The sequence below is a fragment of the Phyllopteryx taeniolatus genome, chromosome 6, assembly GCF_024500385.1.
Source record: "Phyllopteryx taeniolatus isolate TA_2022b chromosome 6, UOR_Ptae_1.2, whole genome shotgun sequence".
NCBI classification, from domain to species: domain Eukaryota; kingdom Metazoa; phylum Chordata; class Actinopteri; order Syngnathiformes; family Syngnathidae; genus Phyllopteryx; species Phyllopteryx taeniolatus.
In genome coordinates, this window is record NC_084507.1 from 18,982,080 (window position 1) to 18,998,658 (window position 16,579).

The 16,579-nt window shown below is 38.2% G+C and overlaps 1 protein-coding gene across 9 annotated transcripts in view; it reads right to left on the minus strand.

Annotated features, from left to right (window-relative positions):
- Positions 1-16,579, minus strand: part of kcnj14 (potassium inwardly rectifying channel subfamily J member 14) — a 53,140-nt gene that overhangs the window by 19,412 nt on the left and 17,149 nt on the right. For 6 of the 9 annotated variants that reach the window (XM_061776337.1, XM_061776342.1, XM_061776340.1 and 3 more), the window contains exon 1: positions 2,214-2,395. The exons of 2 other annotated variants lie outside the window; for them this stretch is intronic. The gene's annotated coding sequence lies outside the window, so the exon portion shown is untranslated. Of the gene's footprint in view, positions 1-2,213; positions 2,400-16,579 lie in introns of those variants that run through there. One more of the 9 variants, XM_061776344.1, reaches the window with a different exon arrangement.

Consider the following 16,579-nt stretch of genomic DNA (forward strand, 5'->3'; position numbering starts at 1 on the left):
TGATTTATTAAGCAACGTGTTTACGTGTTTTGACTACCGTATTATATTTTCTCCAGAGAAAATACTTTAATTTGATTTGTTTGGTATTAGGAGAAATAGTGCAAATCCCAGAAAGCGAAAAAAATATAAAGTTTTTTTTTGTAAATGCAAAGGGGAAAAAATCGATAACAATCAAGATTTTTTTTAAGGGCCATTTTGCCCAGTCCTACAATCTGTGTACAATCAGATTGTCCCAACTTGCAAGTTTTTCAATTTACGAGCCTTTTTTAAAATTATTTATTTATGTTACAGGAAAGCTTCACCTGCAAACTAACAGGCTAACTCCACTCCAGCTCCTGACAACCCTCACTAGGCCACGCCCCTTAAAGTCACACATCCAACACACAAATACTACATATATGAACAATACTAGGGTACATGCGCGACCAACTTCCACGTTCAGCAAAACAGGTTAAAGCACTTCCTTCCGGCACAGGTAAATGGTGGAACCCTATAGCAGGAGACGGGACAAAGCACCCGTAGGAACTTTAAACCTCTGCAATGTCTTTTGTTTTACACAAGATGTCTTCAAGAGCTACCAAAATGACAACATCCCATATTTAGGCTTTGTTCGTGTTTACATATACCATATTATATTTGTATAAATCAATTATATACATGTATTTAACTTTTGTCTGAAGACACCAGCCATAAAGAAAAGAACATTTTAGCAAGTTCGGCTTCAAACCATCATGTCATAAACCAGTAGTTATGCTTGTTATCGCAGCACACAGAGGTCCGCTAAGCTGTTTTCCGGGTTTGGTTACTTGACGTTTTGCAGATAGGAGACTATACTTTCTGCCAGGCCCCAGTATAGTGAATTTAGCGTGTTTATTTCATGTTTCTTCCATAAATGAGGTTGTTCTCTTCATCTTCGCAGAAAATCTGTCAATGTCAAGCATTTTTCTCACCAAATCTCATAATATAGTATAATAAATAACAGTATAAAAGTTGTGTACTTAAATATTTGCGTGCCACAGTTTTACATGACTTCTGATTTTAAATACAATTTATTGTTAGCAACAATCAATTGAAGGGCAATTGTGTATAAGTAATAATATGATGAGGTGACTATACATTAATATGGTTCTCTTCATCATAATGGCCCTATGAGGGTTTGACACCCCTACCTTAGCAAGAACATACGGTACCTTTGGTTTTCTCAGCAGAATCACTCAGTTGTCATGAATATGTGTCCGAATAATGAAACTCTGAGGTCTTATTATAAGTGGTCAAACGTTTGCCCACATACCAGTGCAAAGATGAGTCTCTTAAATTGTGTTTCCTTCAATGTATATATGTCATTATGGATTAACTGCCCCTTAAAAAATGTAAAAAAAAAAATTATGCTTTCAGTGACGTTACTACCAGTGTTTTGTCTTTCTTCACTGAAGGCTGAAACTTGCTATTTGTAGAATAAATGCTCACACTTATGTTTCCTAAATCATAATTTTCATCATATGTGTGTAGTTGAATGTTGTCAACATGTCCACTCCGTCATAGTCAAATATCAATTGCTATAAAATCCTTTCAGAAATTCAAAATATATTTGTAACGGTACACAGACATCTCTGTAACGGAATTACGTTGCTAAGTAAAGGTCCACCATGTGCTCATAAAATGCTTACTTTACCTAAAAATGTCTACTTTGTCATTGTCCAGCTTGTCAACAACCTGACATATTTTGCTGTTTGCATGTACATTGTCTGCTTGCAGTTTAGGAAGCTTGACCAATATGCATTTCTAACAGCATTAATATCTACTGATTACAATGAATATGAAGTTTAATGGAAAATGGGGACGTCTGAAAGACACCTTGTGCTGATAATGACTCATACAACGGTAGTACGCTACCTGCTAAATGACAAATTGGCTGTTCAAATGGTGACGAGACTTGAATTAATTTTTCTTAATGTTAAAAGCAACTCCAGTATGAAAAAAAAAAAACACCCTTGTCGTTCAAAGTGAACATTCTGGTACTGTTTTCTGCGGTACATAAAGCTACTTCTTACATTTTAAATGATATTTTCTTGTCATAGCATGCTAACTAACCAATGAACAATCTAAATGTATCAATAAGCATCACTAACGGCTCAATATTGCAATTTTAACACTTTACAAAAGTTACACGTACATTATGACAACATTTTAAGCCATGAAGAACTTTCACTCACCAAATGTCTCCTTTGGCGACCTCACATGATATTTTTTGCCCAATTTGAAAGAGTTTGGAGAAAGGTGATGATTTGCAGGAGCTCGCTTGAGCTGCGTACTCGCGTCAACTGTCGTCGTGCACTCACGTGCGTGCGTGCGTGCGAGCGTGCTCCCCAGGCGCTCTGGCCCCTGGCGAGTGCACGCGCCGCTGCCACTGACCTTGTCACACAATCCTGATTCATTCAAATAGTAAATGATTGCATGTGGAGAGGAAGTCAGCAATAAGATTATTAAAACAATTACAACATGTTAAATGCATATTTTAACCTTCTAAGACATTTTTATACCACAACATTTTTTTTTGATTTTTGTTGCATTTGGTGACAGGAGTAGATTTAACTTCTTCCATGTTTCCTCAGTATGTTAATACCAGTAGAGATAATTTTAATTGCCAATTTTAACTGCACATGTACTCTTTGTGTGGGAGAGCCAGAGTGAGGGAGACAGAGAGAAACTGATTTTGTGTTTGCACTTTGCTCTTAATCCGATTTAATCTCAGTCAAGACGTCGCGGTGGTGCCAACATGTGTCCTATGTGGAAATAAGCATCAGATGGCTCAAGGAGCGAAACAGCTGCTGCAACAAGCACGTACCTTTGTATGTCACTCACACAACGTTTGAAAAATGTAAAGCGTTTTACGCAACTCACTACGGCGGATGTCAATCAATGCAGATTATATGCCACAAGGCAGACTATCATTTTATATTACGTAAATGTGCTGTGTGTGTGATTGAGCGGTGGAAAACAGTGGGGGTGTGGTTTAGAGGTTGTGAGCCACAGAGGGAGGAGTATGTAAGAGAGCATGATGGTGGCGATGATGATGATGTCAAATTTACCAGAAGGATATGGCTGACTCCATCCTGACTGCATGCATCCATGCTTGGTAGCATTTAGAGCAGCGATTCGCAGTGTTCTATACAAACTCCCAAGAGTGGTGAAAAATCTAAATTAAGTGTTCAAACTGTGCATAATAACTGAATAAGTGAAGGCATGATGTGTTTGTAACTCCCTATATTTAAGTGCAGTGTTTATTTATGAACACTTGAGCTTAGTACGCTACTGTATTTTAATCTTGATCATTATGGTGGTACTTGGTGTGAAATTTTTTGAGAACCACTGCACTAACTTCTCTTTAAAAAAAATAAATAAAAAAAATAAAAAATACATTTCTAAGTGACCTTAAATTTTTGAACAGTAGTGAGAGTGAATGGCTGTTTCTATGTGCCCTGCAAATGGCCGGCGACCAGTTTAGGGTGTACCCCGCCTCTCGCCCGAAGATAGCTGGGATAGGCTCCAGCATGCCAGCGACCCTAGTGAGGATAAGCGGTACAGAAAATGGATGGATGGATGGATAGTATCTATCTATATGTACAGAATGACATCATGCATTCTGTTCAGTTTTGTGTGACTATGGACGTTAGACTTTAGAGGTTGCTCCGTAATAAGTCTACTTTCTGGTTTAATGAGCCTCATTTGGGTGTGTAAAACGCTGTGACCTCAAACAATGAGAAATGTGTTCATCTAGGAAAGAACTTTCCATTTGTATTGTACGACTGGTAATGAGGCACGAAACCACCAGCGGTTCTCAAAGCTCAAGCGCTCGCCACTGAGCCAACATTTCCACTGTTTAAGTCATACACGAGTTACTTCCATACTGTGGCTATAAAATGATTCATTTGATGCACAGCAGTCAGTGGGAAAGCTGACGTAAACTTAACTTTTTGACAAAAGAGACCCCAGGAAGAGACCAAGATCACCCCTTTGTGTTGGCAGACTTAATCAGTGATTCACTGCATGATGACGCCATTATTATTTTGGGCTGCAATAACCTAGACAAGCCACCAGTGGGCAGATTCAAACAATTTTTGTCCCAGAGAGAGAGAAGCCTCATGTCAGTGGAAACCCAAGTTTTGATTCTAAGCAGACAATTAGCTGATTGGCTAGAGGCTATACACCTGGTTCTTGCACCTGATTACAAGCCCCATTTAAAATCAACAGCTGTGTCGACAACCTAGGCGTACAACTTCACACCTCGGGGTGTTTTACAACTCCACGGACCTGAAACAATCCAAGGTTGACTTGATGGAAACTTTTTATTGCAATCACCTAGGGGGAAAAGTAGCTTGCAACATGTGGATTTGTGAACATGAACACCAACTATTAGTCACTTTACAACCTTCTTAATTAGGCTCTTATTATACCTTTTCTAAAGTGGGGTCCACACACTCAACACAACCAGTTGCTCCTCTTCAGTGGTATCTTGACTTGTTTAATTTGTTCCATCACCAAGCTTGGAATTCAATTTACTCGTACGGTATCTCAAACCATTTTCCCCATTGAAATGTAATCTGTTCCAGTGGTCCAAAAAAATCCCTCTGTAAATCATAGAAGATTAGGCTGTTCAGAAAACAGCAGGGTCAGAATTGACTCTACTGATAATTACTTGCATAACCACTGCTCTTGTGTTGCAAAGAGTCGACAACCTCTGGCATCAGTGAACGGGTATTCCAGGTATTCATTCCCAGATGATTGTCTTACATTCCACAATTCCTGTTGTTGCCACTTGTCGAGTTTTTGTGCATTTTGTTCTGTTTTTTTTTCAGGTGTTCACGAAAAGTAAACGAAGTGATAAAGCATATGGGGTCACTTAAAAAAATATATATAATGGTACCTTGACTTACAAGTGACTCCACTAATGAGTTTTCTGAGATATGAGCCATTTAAAACTAAACATAAAACAGAGAGATATAACAGTGTAGTGTATTTGACCAAAACACATTAACTTTGGCTTACAAACGTTCGCCAGCGTAATGTTCACACAGAATACACAACGCCGTAGACAGGCTAACGAAACTAGCATCGATGTCAAGGTTATACTTAACCTTTAAAAAACTTGCATTTCCAAACAAGCAGCATCAACACATGCAGACAGCGCATTCAACAATATTCAGAGTAGGAGTTGGCAATATGGCCTTAAAATCCTAGATTTAAAAAAATAATAATAATCTGATTTTAATCTATTTTTTACCCTTCAATAACATGAAAAAGCAAATTACAATGACATTCATCCAAACTAAGAGAAAGTGGCCATTTAAACACAACCCTTTAACAAACACGTTCGACAATTTAATATAAAAGAAATTAACCAAAATATTTCCTTTAGGATTAATTTGCAAAAACAAAATTGGCTCTGTACTAATGCTCTCAGTATCTAATAATTTTAAAATTGATTGTTCTATCAATTATTCCAATTCGATTAATCAAATAATTGGATAAAAAACATTTGCATTAAAGTTTTTTGCAAAATGCTTTTTTCCAATTACTGATTAAAAACAGATAATTGACCTTAATTTGGTATCGTTTAATGATTCAACCAAACCAAATAAACAACAATTAAGCAATATTACACGAGAGGGAGTGATCTTGCACTCGCCAACCTTTTTGAAACTGAGAGCTACTTCTTGGGTACTGATTAATGCAAAGGGATACTAGTTACGTATACACTTCTGAGGCTGCTTCAGGTTCAAGTATGTCATTAAAGGCTGTGTTGGTGAGTAACTACAGGTATTTACTGTACATCCCATGAGGTTACTTAATTTATTTAAAAATGTATGTAATTGTAATGCATCACATTACTGGGAAAAATGTGTAATTAAAATACAGTTGCTTTTGGAAATTTCTATGATTCCAATTTTAGCTACATTTGCTAAATAAAAGCTCAGATTTTATTTTTCATATCACTTCCTCCTTCTAAAGCAGACGCTTGTGATTGGCTCTCTCTGGTCATGTGCCATGTCGCGATGAATTATGGGTACCGTGTGGCTTTTCCATCATCATGCTAGCGGCTACTAGCCCAAACGGAGCATCCCTTTTGTCGCTCAACCTCACTGCTTTCTGCTGTTCAGGGGTGGAAAGCTTGTTGCATGCTATTTAGCGCTGCCCCAGCTACAGCTAAATATGATGCCGAGCTGCGGAAGTGAACGTGCGCCTCGCCTCCGTTGTCAGCGCAGTAAGACACTAATTGTTGCCTCCATGACAGCGAATAAGTCAAGTATCGTTATCATCACGATTCACGAAAGACCGGAAGAGGACAAGACAAGAGACAGACGGGAACGCCATGCTAATCGTTAAGCTATCATCCGATGTCGCAAAAAAACAAAATAAATGTTTGTGTGGTACAGTACACTTGTCAAATTGGTCTGGCTGGAACCGCGTTATAGCATGATTAGCCAACATTGAAGAGCAAAATAACAGGCAAATTAGGATGTGTTTATGAGGAAAATACTGTTATATATATACAATGCTAGACATCCGTACAAGGACTGGAACCCGGAAACAAATTAGTATGTCATCTCTGCTACGTCACTTGAGACTTAATATAATACGCCTTTATAATACAAGATATCCTTTATTAGTCCCACATTGGGGAACTTTGCATCATTTCAGCAGCAATAGTGGATACCGGAAATACAATAAGAGCAGGCAAGACAAGACATTTGGCTGCAAATGCGTCCAGTATTACAAGGTTGATGCAATACATGCATTAAAATAACACATATTGAAGCCATAATTTCTTCACAATTATAGAGTAATAATTATGTTGTGAAAATTAGCTGGATACAGACTTCTTTTTTTTTTTTTTTATCCTATTACATAATATACTGCAATAACTGTCCTGCCGTAATGTTGTCAACATAATTAAAAAAATATGGAAACTCAGACAAATTTTTCTGAAAGTGAATTTCTATATGTTGGCAGCTCTGCAGTCATAGCCATGAATGCAATTGTACTAATAATTGGCAGATTAGATTTATTTTTATATTTAATTAATGTAAAGTGCTTTGTGTTGCATTCTTATGTATGAAAAAAAGCACATACAAATCCATTTTGATTGATTGATTAATAATTTATTTCTGTGTTTCGGCTTTCGCTTTTTGACCTTGGGCTCCTCAGTTTCGGTTTTCAGTTTCGGCCAAGAATTTCCATTTCGGTGCATCATTAACCTTTATAATTTTGGACTTTTTATGGAACATTCACTTATCTGGTTTGTCATATGAAGTGATATTGTCTAAATTCTATGCTATCATGTTTCCCACATGCTGTACACATATAATGCAACAAACAGATTTTTAGTATGCATTTATCTCTCGTCATGTTTTGTTATCAGTTTATTATTTGTGTAAAGAACAAATATGTGGTTAATTCTCAAATAATGATTTATGGTTTTAATCCACTTTTTTTTTTACAGTCATTCAATATTAAGAAAAGTAATAAAAATGTAATCAAATTTAATTAGTTTTATTACATTGAGAAAATATTATACTAAAGGAAGATTACATTATTATTATTATTATTTTCAACAGGGTAACTTGTAATTGGAACCAACGGCATTTCCAAAATAATCATCCCAACACTGTTCACAGGTTATTCATACTACGGCTGCAAATAATGATTATCTTCTTAATAGATTCAACTGACTATTATTTTTTTTCCCCATAAATTGATTATGATTCAGTTTGGTTCTGTAAAATGTCAGAAAATAGGGAAAATGATTCATCTGTGTTTTCCAAAGAAAAGCAGATGTTCGCAAACGTTGTATTTTGATGAAATACAAAGATAATCAGTCTGCTTTGAAGGGGTACTATAAAAATCAGAGAATATTTACTGTTGAGAGGCTGAAATTAGAGGATTTGGACAAATTTAAGTTAAATAATGGTAGGTTTGTTGCTCATTGTCCGTGGCAAACCCAAACCAATTCCAAATGACTGACAAAACAGTGGCTCTTAAGTAAACTATAGCTCCTCTCTGTTCGCAACCAAGTCTTCAGTATGTGCATGTCATCAGGCTATGGAAGCTGCTAATGGGAACATTTTCTTTTTTTAATTGCTGTGACCGATGAAAAAACTATTACAAAATCGATTAAATCGGTCAATTCCTCCAGCCCTAACTCACAGGACTTATATTATTGCAGCATTTTTGCAACAGTCTTCTTCTGTTTCTTTAAAAAATCAACGTGAAGTACTGTATGTCTTTATGAATTATACTGCCTCCTGGTGGTCAAGGTGTGCACACCATAAGGAACAGCACAATGCCCATTGAATTATCATGATGGACAAACTGTTTAATTATTTATATTGTATTCAATTAAGTTGTACTATATGTTTTTATAAAGTACAATACTATGAAGTGCTATTTTTTTTAAAAAACAACCACAATTCTTTTATTGTTTTAAGTCACGCTAGAACTGATATCCATTCATTGCAATAGCAAACGAGATACAAGTGTTTTGAATTTCGAACGTGGTCACGGAACAAATTAAACTAATAAGTCGAGGCACTACTGTATAAGAAAATACAATTAAATTGGATATAGGTACTTGACATAAATTACAAATCCTTCCTAAAAGTTACAGTAGCTATGAACAAAAAATTCAGGCAAATACAGACCATCACATTGTGAATACTGATGAAATTGTTTCGCAGGAAAGACAGTAGCAATGCACCGCTGACTTAGTAGCGGAAAAGGATTGGGAAAATTTGATGGTCAACCATAAAGAGACAGCCCGGGGGGATCAATAATTCATCACGAGTTGTGAATCAGTCTGATCCAAAAAACATTTGTCACATGAAAAAATGTCCGCCCATTTAATCAAGGCTATGATACTGAGGACGGTCATTTGTCAGTGTGTTTGCAGAGAAGTGCCTAAGCAAATTAATTAAATGAACGCACAAGGCAAGGCAAGGACAGCCAGGAAGAGGTTAGGGAGCCGTTAATGTTTACGCGTGGGGCGGGTTGGCGGGGGGTGGGGGGCGTTCGTCCCGCTGATTGGACACATTACTGTCTGTTCATTTGGGTGGGCTGCATAAATACACTAAAATACACTAAAAAATTAAGGGAGTTTTTTCAAGGGGGCGTTGGTGCTCTGCTCTGTTTTTATACGCTGGATATTTTGTGGACTCCCGGAGGCACTAGTAAATCTGAGGGAACAATTGCTCTCACGATTTCTCAAGATTGTCTTGGAAATAATATGGAACAATATGTCTGTATATGCGCTATATTTTAGAATTATGTGCAAAAAGGCCTAAACACTATCAGAAGCACTGACCTACATTTACAACCAATATTCTAATATTTGTTCCATGACTCAACAGTCTACTCTCTTTTGTTTGTTTTCTCTTGGCTGCACTACTTTCAGTACATGTGAATGTAAGAATTTTGTCCAATCTGATTTGAGCCTGTATGGTGTTGCCATGTCAATCTAATCTACCCAGGAACTTCACAATCAGTAGTGCTGTCCGATGTAATTTAACTTGTAATTTAACTACTAACAATGGGACTGTTTCTTTAACCAATCAGATTTCAAATTAGTCCTCACAGGGCCAGAATGCTGGCTTTTGACAATGTCACCATTTTTTCATCCACTGATTGGTTGGTCAGAGCGAAACTTTATACAGTGTTTATTTACCCAACTACATAATGGGAGAGGCGTCTATTAGCAGGAGACCTTTATCTGTACAAACACATTTTTAGAAATGCTACAAAACTGAAGTTTAGCAACAGAATTAAAATTGTATTTAACCCCGTTGGTCTTATTTTCTACCTGATGGAAAAAAAAGGCGTCTATTTGGAGAGGCATTTTGTTAGTCTAATAGCATAATTGTTAAAGAAGTTTTTTTTTATGTTTTCGGAAAGCAAGAAAAAGCACAACAAATTCAACTAACTAGAAGAGTCCAGTTGCCTAGATTCAACCTTTGCTGATTACCATGACCAAATCAGAAACTGCACTGCCTTTTTTTGAACCTACTATGTAAAGAAATTTAGACTTACAGTAAATGGAATAAAGAATTCCTGCATTTGTTTCATACTGAGGTGCACTCGTGGGCTTTAGAATTGTGCTTCAGTGTCTGCAGTAGCAAGTGTGAACTGAACTCATAACCACACACCATTTGCATATTTAAGATTGATGCATAATAATTAACACGTGGAAATGCATGAAGAGTGGGTCAAAGCACTAGAACAAACCCATAGCTCAGGTAAATGTAATTATATAATGTGTCGAAGCGGGCCGAGATGGATGTGCTGTGACAAATAAATAGTGCGGCAGTCAAGCATTTTCATTTTGGGCTACTTTATGTTTCTGTACTACGTTTACGTAACACAGTACAGCAGAGGTGGAGCTCCTATTTCTTATCACGGGGCATTTGAGTTTTTCTAAAGTAGTCCTACATAAAGTACTCCTAAATAAGATGCAACAAATGAGTATTATTATATATTATGAGCATTCGTGGGTTATTGTGTTATACGTAACCCTTGAATGCCCTCATGGGCTATATGTGGCTTGTGGGATATAGGTTGCCAAGCCCTGGTATAAACCAGTGGTTCTCAAAGCAGCCCTTTATAGGGCACATAACTATATTTGGGGACTCAAACTTGAGCTGAGATGGACACCACATCCTTAATATTAGTATCTATTAAACCCCCACTATTCGTAGGGGATAGGGACCCAGCTGTGAATAGCAAAAAAAACAATTATTAGTATTAATAATTGACACCCCCTTAAAATGTTAATAATTGTCAATGTTAATAGTTTAAACAGTACATTTACAAGACACTAGGATCACAAAACACTAATATCCTTTCAAACTCATCTTACAACGTTATCCATGAAATTAAATGGCTTACAGATCATTTGACTTAGAAAAAAAAAAGTCTCTCAGTTGAGATGAATCACTTCAACAATACTTCCTTTCACATTCATTCACAAGCTGCTGACTCCCACGTCCCTCAACTTTTAATGACACACACATTCAAAGTCACAGATACGACAGAATGCGAGGATGATGATCCCAAGTGGACAAAAACAATACCTCCGCCTCATGTCTTGTATTGGTATTATGGATAGAGCTTTATAATATATATATTGGAGTTCGAGCAAAGGTTTTATGAATGCTTGCAGTATCTTTACATTGCTTTATGGATTTTTTAAAGTACTGTAAGGGAAAACCGTGCAGACTTAAACAATATTAATTTCTCACATTTTAGTCAGTATGAGGCCAAGTGGAGCGCCTTTATTACTTTATTCTCTATATTTCACTTCAATAAACCATATCCATCTGCGTCTGCTTGCATGATGGCATCCCGGGCGTCTCATATCTCAATGCCCCCCCAGTTTTGGCATGCTAGTGCCAGGTATTTTTTCAAATTCCTCACACCCTGTGGGGATAGGTATGTCCACCCCCCCACCTTCCACCCATCCCCACTACGCTTTACTGCCTGTCTCTGTCCATCTTGCTCATGCCAGCACATGTACGAAGTAGCCAACCAACGAGGAGCTCACTTCGCACGCACATTTTACTGGCTAGTCACAACTAAATCATCCGGCCTCTTGAAGTTGGCAAAGCACGGCGGTGGGCTCTGTCTGTGCTGGGCCAAAAACAACTGGGCGGATAACATGCAACTGTGAGCTACGCTTGAGAACTCCAGAAAGGCCCGTTTATCCGGTGACAAGTCAAGCCTCTTATTTGAGCTAACTTTTAAACCTTTTTCCTATCTGGGTCCATTTCAGTTTTAATGCAGTCCTCAGAGGGCCATAATGTATGGAAAGAAAAAAAAAAAAAAAAAAACATCATATAAGCATTTATGTGTTTTTGGGCTGGCTCACATGCTTTACCCATGGTTTCAAACCCTTCACTGACATGTAAATAAAGTATGTTGACACAGGACTTAATAAGATAATTTCTTCCATAAATTAAACACCATATCTCATAATCCTTCATACGGGTGTGTTTGAACTTGAACTAGGAGCCGCGTTGAAGTGCATTAGTTGTAAAATGACAGCGGTGATACATACATGCAAAGAAAACACAGAGAACTACCCACAAAGAGTGGCCTGTCCGAACCAATTTGCCATAACTGTTGATGGACCTTTTTCTGTTGAAGGTATCAAAATTGCGGCACAGTGGACGACTGGTTAGAGCGTCTGCCTCGCAGTTCTGAGGAGCGGGGTTCAATCCCCGGCCCCGCCTGTGTGGAGTTTGCATGTTCTCCCCGTGCCTGCGTGGGTTTCCTCCCACATCCCAAAAACATGCATGGTAGGTTAATTGACGACTCTAAATTGCCCATAGGTGTGAATGTGAGTGCGAATGGTTGTTTGTTTGTATGTGCCCTGCGATTGGGTGGCAACCAGTTCAGGGTGTACCCCACCTCCTGCCCGATGATAGCTGGAATAGGCTCCAGCACGCCCGCGACCCTAGTGAGGAGAAGCGGCTCAAAAACTGGATGGATGGATGGTATCAAGATTTTGGTGCTTCGTCTCTTAAACCACAAATCCAAATTTACAAAAATTTCTAAAAGACGATGTTCCATAATATTATAAATACAGGATTCATGTTATATAAACCTTTGAGTTTTTGTTATTCTGAGAACGTTTTTGAATTGCCCCACACATTTGCAATACGCTTCTCACAGATTTGCAAATTTGCGTATTTTCGGGGGAAACCTTTTCTCTATTACTCGCTGAAAAACATTTAAAAGTAATGCTTTGGTGCCATCTTGTGGCATCATGGAGCCAAGGAATTATGTTGAAGCTCTGGAGCTTCATGTAGCGCTTTGCAAAGTGGCATCTTTTGGCATGTTTAGGCGTCAATTGCTCTCAAATTTTCAGGCGCTTGGTCCCTATTTCTGTATACTTTAATGATATTGTTTGAATTTCTTTATAACATTTTTAAAAATTTTACTATACAAATACCTGTATCACTTTATCTAACATCACCTTTTACAAAAAATTTAATGCAGAGTTTTTTCTTTGCACTCTATGTTGTTTCTCCTGTCTGTTTAACAGGGTACACACATACCGATTTTTAAAATGTGAGCGACCCAACACGACAAGCATAAAATCAGCATGTGAATACTTCTTGCTTCTTATAAAATGTGTTGCACTCAAGATGACACAGCACACCACACATAACGTTATCTGCGACAATCCTGAGTCTCCTCCCCATAACCGGACGTCTGTCGTAGTCAGACTTTGTAGTTATCTTGTGGTTATATTGTGGTTTACTTAACTATATTTATACAACCCCAATTCCAATGAAGTTGGGACGTTGTGTTAAACAAATAAAAAGGGAATACAATGATTTGCAAATCACGTTCAACCGATATTTAATTGAATACACTACAAAGACAATATATTTAATGTTCAAACTGATAAACTTGTTTGTTTTTAACAAATAATCATTAAATTAGAATTTTATGGCTGCAACACGTTCCCAAAAAGTTGGGACAGGGTCATATTTACCACTGTGTTACATCACCTTTTCTTTTAACAACATTCAATAAATGTTTGGGAACTGAGGACACTAATTGTTGAAGCTTTGTAGGTGGAATTCTTTCCCATTCTTGCTTGATATACAGCTTCAGCTGTTCAACAGTCCGGGGTCTCCGTTGTCGTATTTTACGCTTCATAATGCGCCACACATTTTCAATGGGAGACAGGTCTGGACTGAAGGCTGGTCAGTCTAATACCCGCACTCTTTTACTACAAAGCCACGCTGTTGTAACACGTGCAGAATGTGGTTTGGCATTGTCTTGTGGAAATAAGCAGGGGCGTCCATGAAAAAGACGTTGCTTGGATGGCAGCATATGTTTCTCCAAAACCTTTATGTACCTTTCAGCATTAATGATGCCTTCACAGATGTGTAAGTTACCCATGCCATTGGCACTAACACAGCCCCATACCATCACAGATGCTGGCTTTTGAATTTTGCGTCCATAACAGTCCGAATGGTTCTTTTGCTCTTTGGCCCGGAGGACACGATGTCCACAATTTCCAAACACAATTTGAAATGTGGACTCGTCGGACCACAGAACACTTTTCCACTTTGCATCAGTCAATCTTAGATGAGCTCGGGCCAAGAGAAGCTGGCGGCGTTTCTGGGTGTTGTTGATAAATGGCTTTTGCTTTGCATAGTAGAGTTTCAAGTTTCACTTACGGATGTAGCGCCAAACTGTATTTACTGACATTGGTTTTCTGAAGTGTTCCTGAGCCCATTTGGTGATATTCTTTACACATTGATGTTGGTTTTTGATGCAGTGCCGCCTGAGGGATCGAAGGTCATGGGCATTCAATGTTGGTTTTCGACCTTGCCGCTTACATGCAGTGATTTCTCCAGATTCTCTGAACCTTTTGATGATATTATGGACCGTAGATGATGAAATCCCTAAATTCCTTGCAATTGTACGTTGAGGAACATTGTCCTTAAACTGTTCAACTATTTTCTCACACAGTTGTTCACAAAGAGGTAAACCTCGCCCCATCTTTGCTTGTGAATGACTGAGCAATTTAGGGAAGCTCCTTTCATAGCCGATCATGGCACCCACCTCTTCCCAATTAGCCTGTTCACCTGTGGGATGTTCCAAACAGGTGTTTGATGAGCATTCCTCAACTTTCTCAGTCTTTTTTGCCACCTGTCCCAGCTTTTTTTGGAATGTGTTCCAGCCATAAAATTCTAAGTTAATGATTATTTGCTAAAAACAATACAACTATGTTGTATTTGTAGTGTATTCAATCAAATCATTGTATTCTGTTTTTATTTATGTTTAACACAATGTCCCAAATTCATTGCAATTGGGGTTATAGTTTCATATGCATCTGTGACTAAAAAGCAAAGCGTTCCTTTTTTGTATTATAATAATATAGCTACAGCGCCCCGGGCAATCCGCTTCTTCCTTGACAATTGCACCATGTTGCTTGTGATTCAATAAAAAAATAAAATAAAATACAGAACAGTATATGTGGTGCCTCAAAACACTGTTTCCCGACAAGAATACCAGGAGTCGCAGTTTTTCCATTGTGGCAAGTTGGTTATGTGTGCGAGGGTCAATCACCTGCTGTGTGGATGTGAATCACTGACTGTATTTTTTGCATGATTCAGTAGCGTATGGGAAGGAAAAAAATTACTCTTAACACACTCCACACCACAGGATAATTGCTCAAGATAATCTTCAAAGACACCCGAAAATCTTGCCTTTGCTGACTGGAAAAAAATACTTGAAATTATGCTTGACTAGTCCACGGATATACATTTCAGACACGTTTGGTAATTAGTATCCTGGGTCAGATGAATTGAAGGAAAATTACTTAGGATGTCATTCCACATTGTTAAGCAAGTCACAGTTTCTATGCATAATGGGGGAAAAGAATCGTTCTCCCGATGAAAAACAAGAAATAGTCTAATGCCTTGCGTGTGACTCAGAGAGCAATGGGTTTGTTCCAATAAAGGCACATTAAGGAAAGTTTCTGTCAGGCAAATGTATCGTATTAAGAAAGCAGCTGTTAAAAAGCCACTGATGAACGGTAAGGTGGTATTAAATGATTTTGATGCGCTTTTGGACTATAATTCATGGAGTAGTTAATAACCACAAAAACCTAAAGCGAAAAATATAAACAAAGACAAAAGGAACAGAGTTAGGACTACCATCAACACACCCAGGAGAATTAAGTCATAAGGTGTTAATACACACCTAATTTGCTCATTCTCTCTCATTTAGATTTCCCCTCTTTTACTGGTCCTTGAAAAGAGAGGCAAGGTACATGGAACCAACATGACACTACAGTATAGAAAGTACTGCATGCTGGCCTGTGATTGAGAGACAACAAACTATAGAAAAACTAGTCATGACATCCTGTACAGAAGGATTGTCACAAATACAATAAGGCTGCACAATTTATTAAATGTTCATCATCAAGAGATGTTAACATCAAGCACACTAAACCTATTGCCAAGACAACCTGAAAATAAATGAGAAAGTTAATTAAGACGCGGTAACAAATGATATCTTGGAGCTATACATGTTTATTGATCACAAGTCATATTGCAGTATTGCATCCATCAATCCATCTATTTTCTGAGCCGCTTCTCCTCACTAGGGTCGCGGGCGTGCTGGAGCCTATCCCAGCTATCATCGGGCAGGAGGCTGGGTACACCCTGAACTGTTTGCCAGCCAATCGCAGGGCACATACAAACAAACCACCATTCGCACTCACAGTCACACTTACGGGCAATTTAGAGTCTTCAATGGATGCATGTTTTTGGGATGTGGGAGGAAACCGGATTGCCCGGAAAACCCACGCTGTGTGCAAACTCCACACAGGTGGTGCCGGGGATTCAACCCGGCCGGGTCCTCAGAACTGTGAGGCTGACGCTCTAACGAGTCGGCCACCGTGCCGCTGCAGTATTGCAGTTTTTTTCTCATTCTGTGCAGGCATAATTTACATACTGTAGAATTAAATTACTGATTGTTCTGGTTGTTGGCCCATCAGTCTAGA